The sequence below is a fragment of the Diaphorina citri genome, unplaced genomic scaffold, assembly GCF_000475195.1.
Source record: "Diaphorina citri unplaced genomic scaffold, Diaci psyllid genome assembly version 1.1 scaffold1404, whole genome shotgun sequence".
Lineage (NCBI taxonomy): Eukaryota > Metazoa > Arthropoda > Insecta > Hemiptera > Psyllidae > Diaphorina > Diaphorina citri.
In genome coordinates, this window is record NW_007378830.1 from 13,306 (window position 1) to 27,922 (window position 14,617).

Below are 14,617 nucleotides of genomic sequence, written 5' to 3' on the forward strand. Positions count from 1 at the left end.
AGCTCTACTTCCCCTATAATAATAGTCGATAGATTTCAAACACCTATGTATAGCTAGCTCAGCCATTTAGGGAGGGAAATATTCAAACATTACAGCCACCTAACACAGGTGTACCAGACACAAAAAGCCCGCTCTGAGGCTTAGGTGTGAGGGGGCAACTGCCCCAAGGGATGGGTCAAGCTATACGAATCTACCTAACACAGGTACACAGGTATGCAGAAACCGTGTAACCTGCCAAACCTCATTGGAAAATCCCTACCTTCATAGCAAACTATATGGAAGTATGGGGTGAAATCAAGAGTGTTTCTATGGAATTTATTTTTTTACCCGTTTGATGATATTTTTTTATTATTTCAAAATATTTCTGTAATTCTCTGGAATGAGACAGGAATTGCCTGGATTTGTCCCCTACAACAGCGGTCGTCAACCGATGTTTTGTATGTGTGTGTTATGCCTGCCACTCACGCTCAGACCATATGACAGATCACGGTCTCACAGACCCTGTGAGACAGACGGTTTGAGTCTAGTTGCAGCTCAGTCTCTTCCTGTTGAAACATTCACCAGCGTTTGATTTCAAGAGCCATAGAGGGGCACATTACAGAACGTATTTAACATCAGCTCTTAACACAAGAACGAAATTTGATACTGATTAGGCTGCAAATAAGATCGGGACCTTCTGAGCTCAGTCTCTTCCTGTTGAAACATTCACCAGCGTTTGATTTCAAGAGCCATAGAGGCGCACATTACAGAACGTACTTGACATCAGCTCTTAACATAAGAACGAAATTTGATACTGATTAGGCTGCAAATTTAATAAGATCGGGACCTTAATCCCAAGATAAACCAGATTTTTCAGCCCCAGTCCTGATACTAACGTAACACCTTGCTGAAAACTCTGAAACTAATCTATATGTTCCAGGCAAATCACAAGAATAATTTTGATTTCTTTACGGACCAAATTGATATGATAAAGACCAATTTCCGGTTCAAGAAAATTTTCGAAAACTTGCACGATTTTCGTCCCTTCAATAAGCAGAAGCACAGTTATTCAGGATTCATGCCAGTTGATATCCGCCACTCGCATGAGATATCTGTCGTGAATTTTGTTGCCACAACCCCCACACACTACGCCACTATCTTCTCCGTTACACCTTAGCTCTGAAATAATAAGATCCAAATTAGGGATTAGTAAATGGTACATACCTACCCCTGGTGTACAGGTTCACTAACAATTTATTCTAGTCTTAACAGTTACCTCAGCTCTGGAAGTACAACAAGATCCAAATTAGTAGATTAGTAAATGGTAAATACCTAACCCCTGGTTCCTCATGTTGATAACAATTCATTCTAATGTTTAACAGTGTTGCCTCAGCTCTGGAATAATAAGATCCAAATTAGAACATACATAACCCCTAGCTCCACAGGTTAACTAACATTTTATTCTAGTGTTTAACAAGAACATGTAGGGAGGAGACTAGAAGTCAGCGTCTAGCTAGGAGACTATAAACAGGGAGAAGACTAGCCCAAATTTCCTCACGCTATATCAATAGCGAAGGTTGAGTGCGAAGGGCATCCCACTCGGAAAATTTTGTTTAGCCAAAACCAGTTGGTCTCAAAGCGATCACTCTAAAGCTGATTGAGAGGCCGACGACAAACGCCGACCCCATCTGAACATGGGAAAAGGCGAAGAAGAAGAAGAAGGTAGTTTACACTTTATACACTTTTTTTTTTAATTAGTGTTTCACCGATGTTTTTATTTCATAGAAATAGCAATGAAACAATCTAATCGTTGCTACCTCTTCCAATCCTTCTGCCACTCCCAACGTTCTTCTCAAGCTTGAATTTTATCATCCTTCAAGTGCATTATGCCTACTGTACTGTATACGAACCAATGTACAAGAGAGAAGACGACAGAACAGTTAGCTTGTGTGCCAATGTCACTCGATCATCTACACTGGCGTGACTTACTAACCTTGTTATAAAGTAACATCCTTACCATTAATGATAACTGACATGGTTTCCACTCAGACTGACTGAACTTGAAGTTTACAAGCTTTTAATCTAATCCAAATGAGTTAGTAGATAGACTGTAAGGTAGCCTGTGTTGTAAGCGCTAGGCCGCGGGTTCGATTCCAGTCCGGGGATGACTTTGTAACCTTGTTATAAGTAACAAAATATCCTTAGTCTGGTTCGTTATTAATGTGACATGGTTTCCATTCAGACTGACTGAACTTGAAGTTTACAAGATTTTAATCTAATCTAAATTAGCCTAGTTAGCCTGTAACGTAGCCTGTCTTTAAGCGGTAGGTCGCGGGTTCAATTCCAGCCCGAGGATGACTTACTATTAACCCTTTCCGGTTCTCGGTTTGTGTTTGCAGGCTTCAAGTGGAGTCGCCCCTGTCATGAACTATCTGATTTTAACCCCTAGCTTCCCTTTCTCTTTTAATTTTCCCACTAAATACACTGATATTAACCCGTAAATACACCGATATTAAACCCTAAATACACCGGTATTAACCCTTTCCGTTCCTCCCGTTTTGTGTTTGCAGACTTCAAGTTGAGTCGCCCCTGTCATGCGGAACTCTAACTTACTCAAATGGGCGCAAAATATGAACAACAAATCCGGAAAAGATGCCGAAAACCGAAACTGGATCCACCCGCCTGAGGCGCTCTCTCGCGGTCACATTGCGTACCTAGTCAAGGTGAGTTAGAAACTTCTTAGAAGCTTAATAGGTTAGTAGAGGGAACTGTAAAGCCAGCCACTCACTATCAAGTAGACCTGACAGGTACACCTGATCAGGTATGCCTGACACCAGATGAGCACACACACTATCAGGTAGACCTGATATGTACGGCTGAAAAGGTCCGAAAATCTGCCCAGGATGAAAATCGCACCGGCGGCGATCACCTCTTTTATCACAAAATATTATCAGCACATTGAAACATAAAAGACACTTTACTATTTATTAGGTGAGTTTGAGCCGCTTTAGTTTGTCTATTCTAACAGGAATAGCCGTCAGTTTGGAAAATTTTCTCAAGGTAAGATTATTAGATTATTAAATTATAGGTACCTTTACTATGTGTTGTTTATAAAGTTTAGCTGTGAACTTGTTAAAATTCAAATTATAAATTAGAACGAACTTTAGTTTTTATAAATTAAGGAAATTTTCTATGTTTCGTATTTCAATATGTTTTGATAGTACAGCAGGTACCTAAGGTCACAAATCCAATTTGTTGTATAAAATTTTAATTTAATAATATTTAGTAATCACCACACTAAAACATGAACACGTTTAGACGATCTTCAAAATATTATATTCGAAATTAAATTTCAATTTTAGTTAATCTTTTTTTTTTTTTTAATTAATTTATTTATTAAAACAATCAATTACTAACCGAATTAGTTTTTCGACACAGCACCGCGAGTATGTTGAAATATATTTGTCGCTTTTTTTCCTAATCAAAAGACGAACATGACATGCCCTCTTTTTTTCGAAAAAAAGTAAATAATAAAGTCCCCTCTGTTACATGTACCGCTATTGGTTGCTTTCATTTCTTTCAACTCCTCCCTTTGGAAATTTTTATTTTCATTCGGGTGACGGTTTTTGCTTCCCCTGGAAATAGGGAGAGTAAGCAGCAAAAGCAACAGTGTTTTGTGATAAGGATGATGATTCTGATAACAATACAAGACAAAGAATCGACTACACAGTACCTATGGTAGCAACTTTTCTTCCAATTTTCATAAATACATAGCTTGTGGAAAAGCTACTCTAAGAAAAGCTGCACTATTACAGCAATACCTACAACCATACTTTCAACCAACCGTGGGCAATTTAGATTGCATACTTTATGCTTTATATGGTAGGTACAAAAGCTATTTGGGGTTAAAAATACAATTGCTGTTCACTTAAATTTAAACCAGCCCCTCATTTATTCTCATAAGATTGAGTGCATATCGAAATACTGCATCCTAAAGGGACGGTCATCCGTCCCTTTACCAACCACGCAGGCTGTTGTTTAACATTAGCGATCCATTAGGAAGTGGTCAAATGATGAGGATTAATATGTACATGTACATACACAAATATAATGCAATCACACTCTTATCCTAATCAATTCTTGGCAGACCGCAGATTAGAAACCGACAAACAATCGATTTATCCCACACACGGACTTTTGTCATCAAACTTGCATAACCCCTATACCCACCTAATTTCTCACAGTACCTATCTAAATAATAAAATTAATAAATTTTCTATGACAAGACACAATCCTGTCACCCACGTCCTCAAAAATTCCCAAACGAAACAAAAATACAAACGAAAGACGAAATGATGTCTAAATAAACATCGGCCGTAGTTCAAATCAAATGGTCGCCCGACGGTCGTTTATTTGATATCCACGGACGTGTGTGAGGTCCTAATCCTTTAACCCCGAAGGCTGGAAACTTTTTGTTTGAAAATTGAAATAAAAGGCGCTAAGTCAACACAAACATTTAGGAAATAAACTGTATTTTTCACGACAAATGCCCCCTCTCGCCCTCCGGCCTCCAGTCTAGCTTTGTATTTTGTGACATGATAAACAGGTACACGTGACCGACCCCCTTCTCTTTTCCATTTGTTATGTGCATTCATTGATTTTCAAAATTAAATTTTGTCCGTCCGCATTTTTGAGGGAAAATTCTTCAATTCTTGTTTTATTGGCAAACTCGATTGGTACTAGGTAGTATTTGGAAACAGACCTCAAAGAAATAAATTGAAAATCTCCACTGTTTTCTCATTTTCCACAAATCCACAAAACAAATTTCTCTCATTATCATTAAAATGAAGTTAAAATATTCTTGAATAAATAATTATGAATAAAATAAATAAAAATCTCTTGGAAAATTTTCGGTTAAAGGGCACTTCATTTGGTAAGAGAAGATTTTTTTTTTTTTTTAGGGAAAAAATATTAATTAAAAAAATGGAAATGGAATGATAATGGAAAAACTGTTAATAGCTGTTTAGCATTATTTAATGAAGAGAGAATGGAAACTATTTAATTCAAAAATATTTCTTTTTCAAATTTTATTCCAAAATCATTAGTCTGTTGCGATCTTGAGTTTTCTATAAGATTTCACTGTTTATCTAGCAGCTTTATCCTAAAAGGCAAATAAATGGTAAATTTTACCCTCAAAAGCAAATAAATGGACTATAGTCCTTAATAGAAAACCTAATTGGTTCAGCAACGGATAGAGCACTTGAAAAAGAGAAGGAGGAGGAAGCAGAGGAAAAGAAAGAACCTCCGCTATTTAACTGGCTGGTAACCTGGTTTTTCACCCAGCCTGATATCAGCCACGCTCGACGTTTCTTAGCTTAAGTGTACAGTAAAAATCTGGACTGCTGATATAAATAAATAAATAAATAAATAAAAATCTTCTATTGGTAAGAATAAAACAACAAGGCCATTCTTCTTTTCCGTAATCATGCATGTAATATTAATATTAGTCAAATTTTCTCTCTCCCCCTTTGCTTTATCTGTTCAAAGTCATCCACGCGTGTAATCAAATTACAATTCATAATACCTACTTAGTTTTTCATCTACAGGGAGGCTCAGAAAAGAATTAAAAGTAGCTTACCCCATTGAACAATCTTTCAAAGTTACAAAAGCCCCTAAAGGAATTACAGTTTTCAAAAGAACAAAAGATACCTAGGTACTTACCTAATTAAAACTACGTATATATTTACCTAGATATACTTAACGTTATACCTATCGTTTACTTTTAAAGATTTACAAAGGTTCAAACAGTGAACAAACAATTTTATCTACCTCTGTAGTTAAAAAGAAATTGGCAAAAAGTCACTCTGAAGTTTGGAAATCTGGAATTATAATAATAAATGGACGTATAATGTACCTAGGTTTAAAACGAAATATCATACCCAAGTACCTTATTTTTCTTTTCACCCTATATTCAAAGAGTAAACCTCGTATAATCATATTTCAAAATAAAACACCTGTTTTTTCCTTCATATTCCTAATCTATAGGAGTAAAGTGTTATTTTTTTTACCACATTAAAGACCTTTCAAATAAAACCTTTGGTGCCTCAGTGTGTTTTTTTGTATACATTTCTTCCTACATGCAAACATACCTACATACTTAAATACCTATGTGTGTTATGTAATTATGTATCTGTGCTAAAAAATTATGAATTTCTACAACGACGAAAACTTTTGCTGTTTCCTAAAATGCTCGAATAATTAGCAAATTTCACTTAGGATCAATCACAAAGGCGCCATAAGTACACAATCACGCCTAAGTGCCCTCCTGAAAGTTTTTCAACCAGAATTAAACGGGAGAAAAAAAGCGAATGAAACAAAAAAGCGTCAAGTACTTTTCACAAGTTTCAAGTGCTCTTGAAAGGAATCTGCATGGTGTTACACACACATTATACATATAATACATGATATCACTACACATACACGAACATACAAGATAGCAGACAGGCTGAAAAATATGCTAATTTGATTCGAAAAGTCAACAGGTTTTTCCCCGTTCTATTGTTGGAGGGAAGTTTTTTGTAGGAATCAAAAAGTTTGACACTGGACAAAAGGGTTTTGATCTTGTTTTTGTTGGAGCTCTTTTTTTGCGCTGTTTATCTACTCATTTTCGAAACTTTGAAACTTTATCTTGTCAGCAGCACTAAAACTTATCTTCAATGACTGAAGACTCGACTTACTGTTATTTCGACTAATATCTCCAAAAGAACGTGAAACATTTCGTTTCCGTACATTACATAGGTACCCATCATTATCTATCCCTCATTTACTCATTTTATGTATCATAGACCATCAACGATCATTCGATAAATTTCAGCATCACATTTTGCCAATATGTTCATGATTCTCCCAGAGCGACCACATCGTTTCCAACGGATAGGCCTCTCTCTATTTACAAAAATAATTAGACTCTTATGTGTCAAAATAGAGCGTTCTCACACTACCTGATTCCTAAACGGACGCCTCAACCCAGGGATCTATTTTCACAAGTGAGCAAACACAAAACGAAAATAAAGTGACAAACGTACGACACAGAGTGACGATAACAAGTTAATTATATTCGGGTTGGTAGCCGTGAAATTAACTGTATCCCACGCTAAAGTCCGGGCCTCTGGGGGGTCGATTGAATCTGGTAAGTCGAACGCTTTCGCGGAGGGTGGGGGTAGTTAAATACAGACACACGGCTCACGTAGGCAAAAGTACAAAACCAAAGAAATAAAACTGTGTTTGGAGAAAAAAAAAAGTTATTGAAAACATGTTCAGTGAGAAAGCAACCCGAGGTGGGATTGCACAATTTTTTCTCTTATAAGCTTTTTGTTAGATACCAGTAAAACTCCTAACTACCTAGGTACGACACCTATTTTCTTTTCTTTGTTCCTTATTTTCTTCTCATTGTGTGCTTATCCATATTCTGGACTAACATGAGGGTTTTAAGGTGCGTGCAATCGGGCTTGATAACTTGATTTTCCTGTTGATGGATTACTTGTGGTGCAAAATCAAATCCCAACCCACTTAGGTAAGTAAATAATCAACAAAGAGTCAGTCTATCATTTCATTATTCATTATTTTTTCCTCAAATTTCACTGAAATTTTCAATCAGATCAAAAGCATAAGCAAGATCAAGATCAATGTCAACCTCCAACCCCTCTCTCCCCTTCACACCGCCAGAGGAAGCAAGGTTATCCGAGGGATATCAATTTGTTAAATCGCAACACGTGTCGTAAATAGCTCAAAGAGAAAGGGATCGCTGGGTAACGTTTATATCAAACTCTCACTTCTCTAGCGCGTGCCACAACAAGGGGCGTTATCTATCGGATGAGAAATCAGATGTTAGTCACTTACAGTGGCGTGTCCGATATCGAGGCTAGGACCTCTTTAGGTGTGTCCACACATAGTGGACAAGAAAAAACTATGTTTTCGAGGCAGTGTGGACGGTTCAGTCGACGTCGATCGACGGCCGGTCGACTATGTGTGGACGCTGGACACACTTTAAGATCTCCAGCAGATCGGCGCGGCTTAGTAAGGCGTATTTTCCTGTCTAGATTTCCCCTCTCCTGAACCTCGTCTCCCCCCTTTTTGCGTAATAGTGCCTGTACTAAACTATAGGAAAACCAAGAAGGCACGCCATCGGAATAGTTTCCGCTTCCGAAAGAAAATACAACTACTATAGTAAGATAATTTTTTGAACCTGGGTTCCAAGCTGACCAGCAGATCGGCGTAAATGGATTTATAGTTATTAATTTTTTAATCTATTGAGACTCTTTATTGGTTATAATTCAATGTACACAAGTCAAATACAGGAAATTACAATCAAAGGGCGAAACCCTGCTAGAGCTTCCCCTATTGAAAATCTCACTCTACGCCTCTGGTCAGTCACATATTAGAGAAAGAAATTAAGTCGCTAAATATTTCCAGGCCCCCCGGATGTTTTTACCTACTTATCTCTGGCTTTCCTGTTGCTACGCCCGCCGTGTTGCCGTCGTTCTGCGCCTTTGAAACTTTTTTTATACAATGCTTTACATGTAAGTAGTTTTTTACTTTTTTACACCGTATTTAACATTCGAGTAATACAGTGATACTGGAAACGTGCCACTTTGTCTTTGAAACTTACATAGCTGACGGGTTTATACAATACTTTACATGTAAGTAGTTTTTTACTTTTTTTACACCGTATTTAACATTCGAGTAATACAGTGATACTGGAAACGTGCCACTTTGTCTTTGAAACTTACATAGCTGACGGGTTTACAACGTCAAATGCTCTATCTAGGTCTTTGAAAGTTAGCTGATAGCTCTACAATGTCAAATGCTCTGTTCAGATCTCGGCATACTCGGCAGTTTATTGAAGTTGATCAAGGTCCTTCGTGTGTGATTGGTACCTGGTTAGCTGGACGTTTCTGACGTTCCTTGGTGTCCGTTGTGCTCTTAGCCCCTTTGGGGGGATTGAGGGGTCGAGTTTGGATTCCAGTGAAATGGCAGGGTCCTCGACCACAGCCTTAGCAGCCATGACTAGAGTCGACAAAAAAGGCAATATAATACAAGCGAATAGGGCACATATTTTTGTAATCTATTGCTCATAGGTACTCTGTAGGCCCGTACATTTTTACACATTTATATCCGCGTTGAAAATCCTTATGTGGAAATATATGGAGCACGAAAAAATATAAATCAAATGCCTAATATACCACGGAGGGGTTTTTAATTTTTTTAGAGCAATTACGTCAAACTGTTATGGAGAAAAAAGCGTATATGTGCTCTACCGGAGAGAAAAAAGTGTGAAAAACTAATATTAATACTCACCCATATCCTCTCTGAATTTCAAAATTTTCAATTATTAAAAACCACAAATTTATTGAATTTTTTTTTCCTTCTGACATTTTTTCTAAAAATAAATGGTTTAATGGCATTTTTCTCTTTCTACGAACACATACATGTGTGCCACTGACGCATATGTGGAACATATTTTAAATGTAATAGTGTGGATTAAATCGTTTTAACATGGTTGCCTTTATTTCTTTTCAACTTTTCAGATATGGAAATCAACCATTCAATAATACTCTACCATTCAATAATACTCTACCACTGGATCTGATGAATTCTTGGTTGTACACCTTTATGTATCTCTGATCTAACGCACACAATCTTGAATTTGGTAAGTGCCTAAACCTATCACCTTAAAGGGGTGGGGGGAAATGCCTGAAAATTGAAGTAAACACCTATAGCAGCTAGATATTAATTAAAAAGCTACTTGGGTATTATTCATACAAAGACTCAGAACTAAAAACTACTTATTTTATAGGTATTGGTCATTTACTTTCTCTAATGTAAATGACAAACATCTCAAAAGCATTATGTAGATCCCACAAAGAAAACTGCAGGAGAATAATGAGGCTAATAAATTACAGGGGACCATGGTATCCTGCTAGGAGGGCACTTGATACACAGGAGGGGGTTTTAATCTCCACCCCCTAGCTAGTTAACCTACAACCTAGTGTTATCAGAAAATGTGCATTATTTCTCATAGACATGATATCTTATCATTATTTATTAATTATGATGTTTGTCTTGCATATAATAGATCCGAATATCGATACCTGCCTGTAACTTAAATTTGTAGATATTGGATATGAGTTGTTTCATCAACTCATGTGTGTACTACCTAAGTAGGGAGTTAGGAACCTATCATTGTTTCACTGCCAGAGAAAACTCTCATGAAAAAAGTTCAATGCTAAAAGTTCAGCGTCGAATGTTCGAGAGGAAACTTTCTCTTCAACAAAGGCATTCGAAATATTTATCTGTGAAAACTGAGAATTTCAAAAATACCGAACATGGAAAAATTCCAACAAAAGTCATCGAAGAATTTTCTTTTTTCTTTCGATTCTTCTCTCTGTTCTTCGTTTTATATTCGCTTTTCTCTTTCTTTCCCCTTTTCGTTTCTTGGGGTTCTTGAAGTCTCAAGGATAATCGGTTTAGGAATCTGCCTGTCTATACTACCTATAGGTACTTGATATTATCTAGCTTGGTACCTTTATCTACGAGTATCTTCTTTAATTTTTCTTCCCCATCAATATGATTCCTGTACAACCTTTTTTTCCTATCGTAGTATTTGTAGGCATTATTTATGCCATATGTCCATCTTATGTTTACAATTTGGACTCCCTCTCTTTATCCCTATACGTACATCCGCTAAATCTTCTAACAGCACCTAAATCCTGGAAATTCGATAAAACATAAGGGAGGAAGGAACGAGGTATAATCTGAACAATAAAATTATGGGTTTTATTCAAGAAATATAGAAACACTGTTGAATTTTGTGGTTTTGTAATAAAATTATGACCAAGGACATGCGGACAGCAAAATATTATTATCAAATTTATTAAATTGAAGGGGAATGTGCCGAGGGCTAAAAACAAAACTTTGTGTGAACAGAGGTTAACCATAACATAATTAAGGAGACTGAGGAAACAGAATTTGAGGATATTTTCATAATTAAGACAAAAGTTCATTATGAACTATGGAACTTTATTAAGGACTGTATGTACTTCCTGAAAATTCGATGTGGTATACAAACATTATTATCTTAATTTATTGAGAACAATCTGAATAACCTACAGCAAGATGTACCTCTATTAGCAATTTAGCACTACATCATAGGTGCATAGGTACACTGTTTTTCGCAAATTATTCGAATTATTATGAAAAATATTACACAAAATTCCCCGCCCTCGTAAAGGTGGAAGGATTATTGTTAATAGAAAGTAAAATGTGGAAATTAAATGTTATCAAGAGTTACAAACACAAGGGTCATTGAGCGGAAAACACATTGGAACATTTATTTATTTCAATGTTCATAAATTTCCAATTAAATTTTATTGAAACGTTTGAGAAGTTCAAAAAGGCAGGTACTAGAGGTTGTGTGGTGAGCACTAGGACTAGGGCGTAGTAGGTACCTACTCAGAGAGAGGGGGTTTATCGAATAAATGAAAACCTAAAACAGGCAAACTTCAAAAGGGATTTTTGAAGGAGGCATTACACTCCCTGATCTCCTGATCAGCAGGGGTTCCTGGTGACATGACAGGAGTTGAAGTCCTGTAGGATGACTAATCCACCTGGGTGACTTGTCCTCATTCCTGTTTCCCTGATCGCTATTGAGTTATCCTCACCTCCTCAGTCCTCACGAGGCGAGGTTCATTGTCAAAGCTAAGTGATGAGGGCTAGCAAATCAAATTTGATAGGCTTTTAGCTAGAGAGGTTGCTTAGCTCTTCCTATAGTCCTATAAAATAACTCTGGTAATCTTATCGGCGCCGAGTCCCCCCACTTCCTCAGCTTCGGCCAACGAAAATCAGAGTTTCGGTGGACTTGAAGCCGGCCAAGACAGTTTGATGCTGACGAGCGCGCTGGTAATCTCACTCTCCTATGTAGTAACTCTGCTTCAAAACGGGGGATCTCTAAATGAACTTCGCATCTTCAATAGCATAATTTATTTTCACTTTGTCCCCCAGTGAAAAAGGCCACCTGTAATAAAATTACTAGTATGTTTACATATAAAACATACAAAGCTATTACGTATTATCCACCTATAGATACATACTGAACAAAATACGAAAACGTACACAATTACACATACGCCTTTTGTAAGCTGAAAATAAAATTAAATGTGTGTAACACAAGGCTGTTTGCTTTTCTCCCGAGTTTACAAAACATTAACACAACTTTTGTAAGTACAATACCTATATCTAGGTAGGTACATACATTAATAATATTACATATTATACCAACCTATTCGTTAACCCTTTAATGCTCAAGGTCATCGATTTTGCTCAAATTTTAGCATGTTATAGGTCTTTGGTCATAGACACCGGAAGGGAAAATAACCGAAGCACATAATGAAATTGTACCGACTTTGTTTTCCACACAAGTGCCTATACCTAAGTGGGAATAGGTACTTGGGAAGTTGATTTCAATACAGCTGATTTAACCCCAGTCAGTCCTGGTCTCCTGGATATAAAATTCAAAAATTACCTCCACAGCATAGGGGCACAACTCTACACCGAATACATACCTATTTACTTACTTACTCCCAGGACCCTTTGAAGCCTAGAAGGCTTTTTGCTTTCGTCAAATCTATTTCTCCAATTTGTGCTGTTCTCAGCATCTTCCATCTCAGATTGATCTCTTCTAGGTCTTTCCGGATTTGGTCTTTCCATCTGAGCCTGGGCCACCCTCTTCTTGTTGTTCCAGATAGCTCTGCTTCCCCTATAATAATAGTCGATAGATTTCAAACACCTATGTATAACTAGCTCAGCCATTTAGGGAGAGAAATATTCAAATATTACAGCCACCTAACACAGGTGTATCATACACAAAAAACCCGCTCTGCCGCTCTGAGGCTTAGGTGTGAGGGGGCAACTGCCCCAAGGGATGGGTCAAACTACACGAATCTACCTAACACAGGTATGCAGAAACCGTGTAACCTGCCAAACCCCATTGGAAAATCCCTACCTTCATAGCAAACTATGGAAGTATGGGGTGAAATCAAGAGTGTTTCTATGGAATTTATTTTTTACCCGTTTGATGATATTTTTTTATTATTTCAAAATATTTCTGTAATTCTCTGGAATGAGACAGGAATTGCCTGGATTTGTCCCCTACAACAGCGGTCGTCAACCGATGTTTTGTATGTGTGTGTTATGCCTGCCACTCACGCTCAGACCATCTGACAGACCACGGTCTCACAGACCCTGTGAGACAGACAGTCTGAGTCTTAGTTGCAGCTCAGTCTCTTCCTGTTGAAACATTCACCAGCGTTTGATTTCAAGAGCCACAGAGGCGCACATTACAGAACGTAGTTAACATCAGCTCTTAACACAAGAACGAAATTTGTTACTGATTAGGCTGCAAATAAGATCGGGACCTTAATCCCAAGATAAACCAGATTTTTCAGTTCCAGGCAAATCACAAGAATAATTTTGATTTCTTTCCGGACCGAATTCATATGATAAAGACCAATTTCCGGTCCAAGAAAATTTTCGAAAACTTGCACAATTTTCGTCCCTTCATTTTGACAATCACTAGTTATTCAGTATGCTGGTTGGAGTATTGGATAGGTATGCACCTGCTTCTATCCTCTACCCACTATCCCAATGTCCTCTGAAATATTTTCCGAGGTGTGGAGGGGGAGATGGAATGAAGAGAGGGAGGGGAAACGAGGGGAGAGGGGAGGAGGAGGAGGGGAGAGAGAGGGGGGTGATATAGGCGAGTGACATTCAATTTGTCACGTCCTGTTAGGAAATTAGGAATTCGCATTTGATTTAATCCACGAGTTCCCGAAGGATCATTAAAGAGTTAAGCAACGTTGTTCTTGGATCTTATTTGAACAAGTAACGATAACGATCGGACACATTTATCGTCACAGCAAAATTCCTCTCTTCGTATCATATCGCAGAATACCGATCCTACACGAATAAAAATGATGAATACTCAATCCCCACTCATTGATTCAATTTAATATTTTTCAATACCTGCTGATTGTATTGTAGAGAATAGCAGTTCTCAAACTAATGGACATTCAGATCTGTCAAGTCTACCTTATACCTGATGAGCACACACACTATCAGGTAGACCTGACAGCCGGAACTGATCAGGTGTAGCTGTCAGGTCTACCTGATAGTAAGTGGCTGTCCTAAGTCAAGTTGAGTAACGTACATCGGTAATACATACTCGAATATTCTTTTCGGCTTTGTCCTATAATGTCGGAATACCTACGTAGATACTGTTGTGAGGAACGAAAGCTCATCACTTTCTAACCAAAACCAAATGCGAATTCCTAGTACGAGTAAAATGAGTTTACCCAGAAAAAGTTTCCTAACGCCCGCCACTCACACTCACAGTCTGACAGACCGTCTAAAAGTTTGTGGCGGAAAAATCATCCGAACTAAGTTTGTTAGATGGTCTGAAGCTTTATCCGCCACTTACGTTAGGACAGTCTGACAAACCTATGTCTTAAACTCTGTAAGTCTGTACGTCTTATGCCCGGAGTTTAAAGACCACTGGCTCACCGTATAAGAGGCCATCATTCCC

At 37.7% G+C, this 14,617-nt stretch overlaps 1 long non-coding RNA gene across 1 annotated transcript; it reads left to right on the plus strand.

Moving 5' to 3' along the window:
• The first annotated feature begins 8,468 nt into the window (after window positions 1–8,468).
• LOC113470117 lies at window positions 8,469–9,766 on the plus strand. Its single transcript, XR_003393296.1, has 2 exons — window positions 8,469–8,558; window positions 9,567–9,766. It is a non-coding gene; the product is annotated as an uncharacterized LOC113470117 (long non-coding RNA).
• The last annotated feature ends 4,851 nt before the right edge of the window (window positions 9,767–14,617 follow it).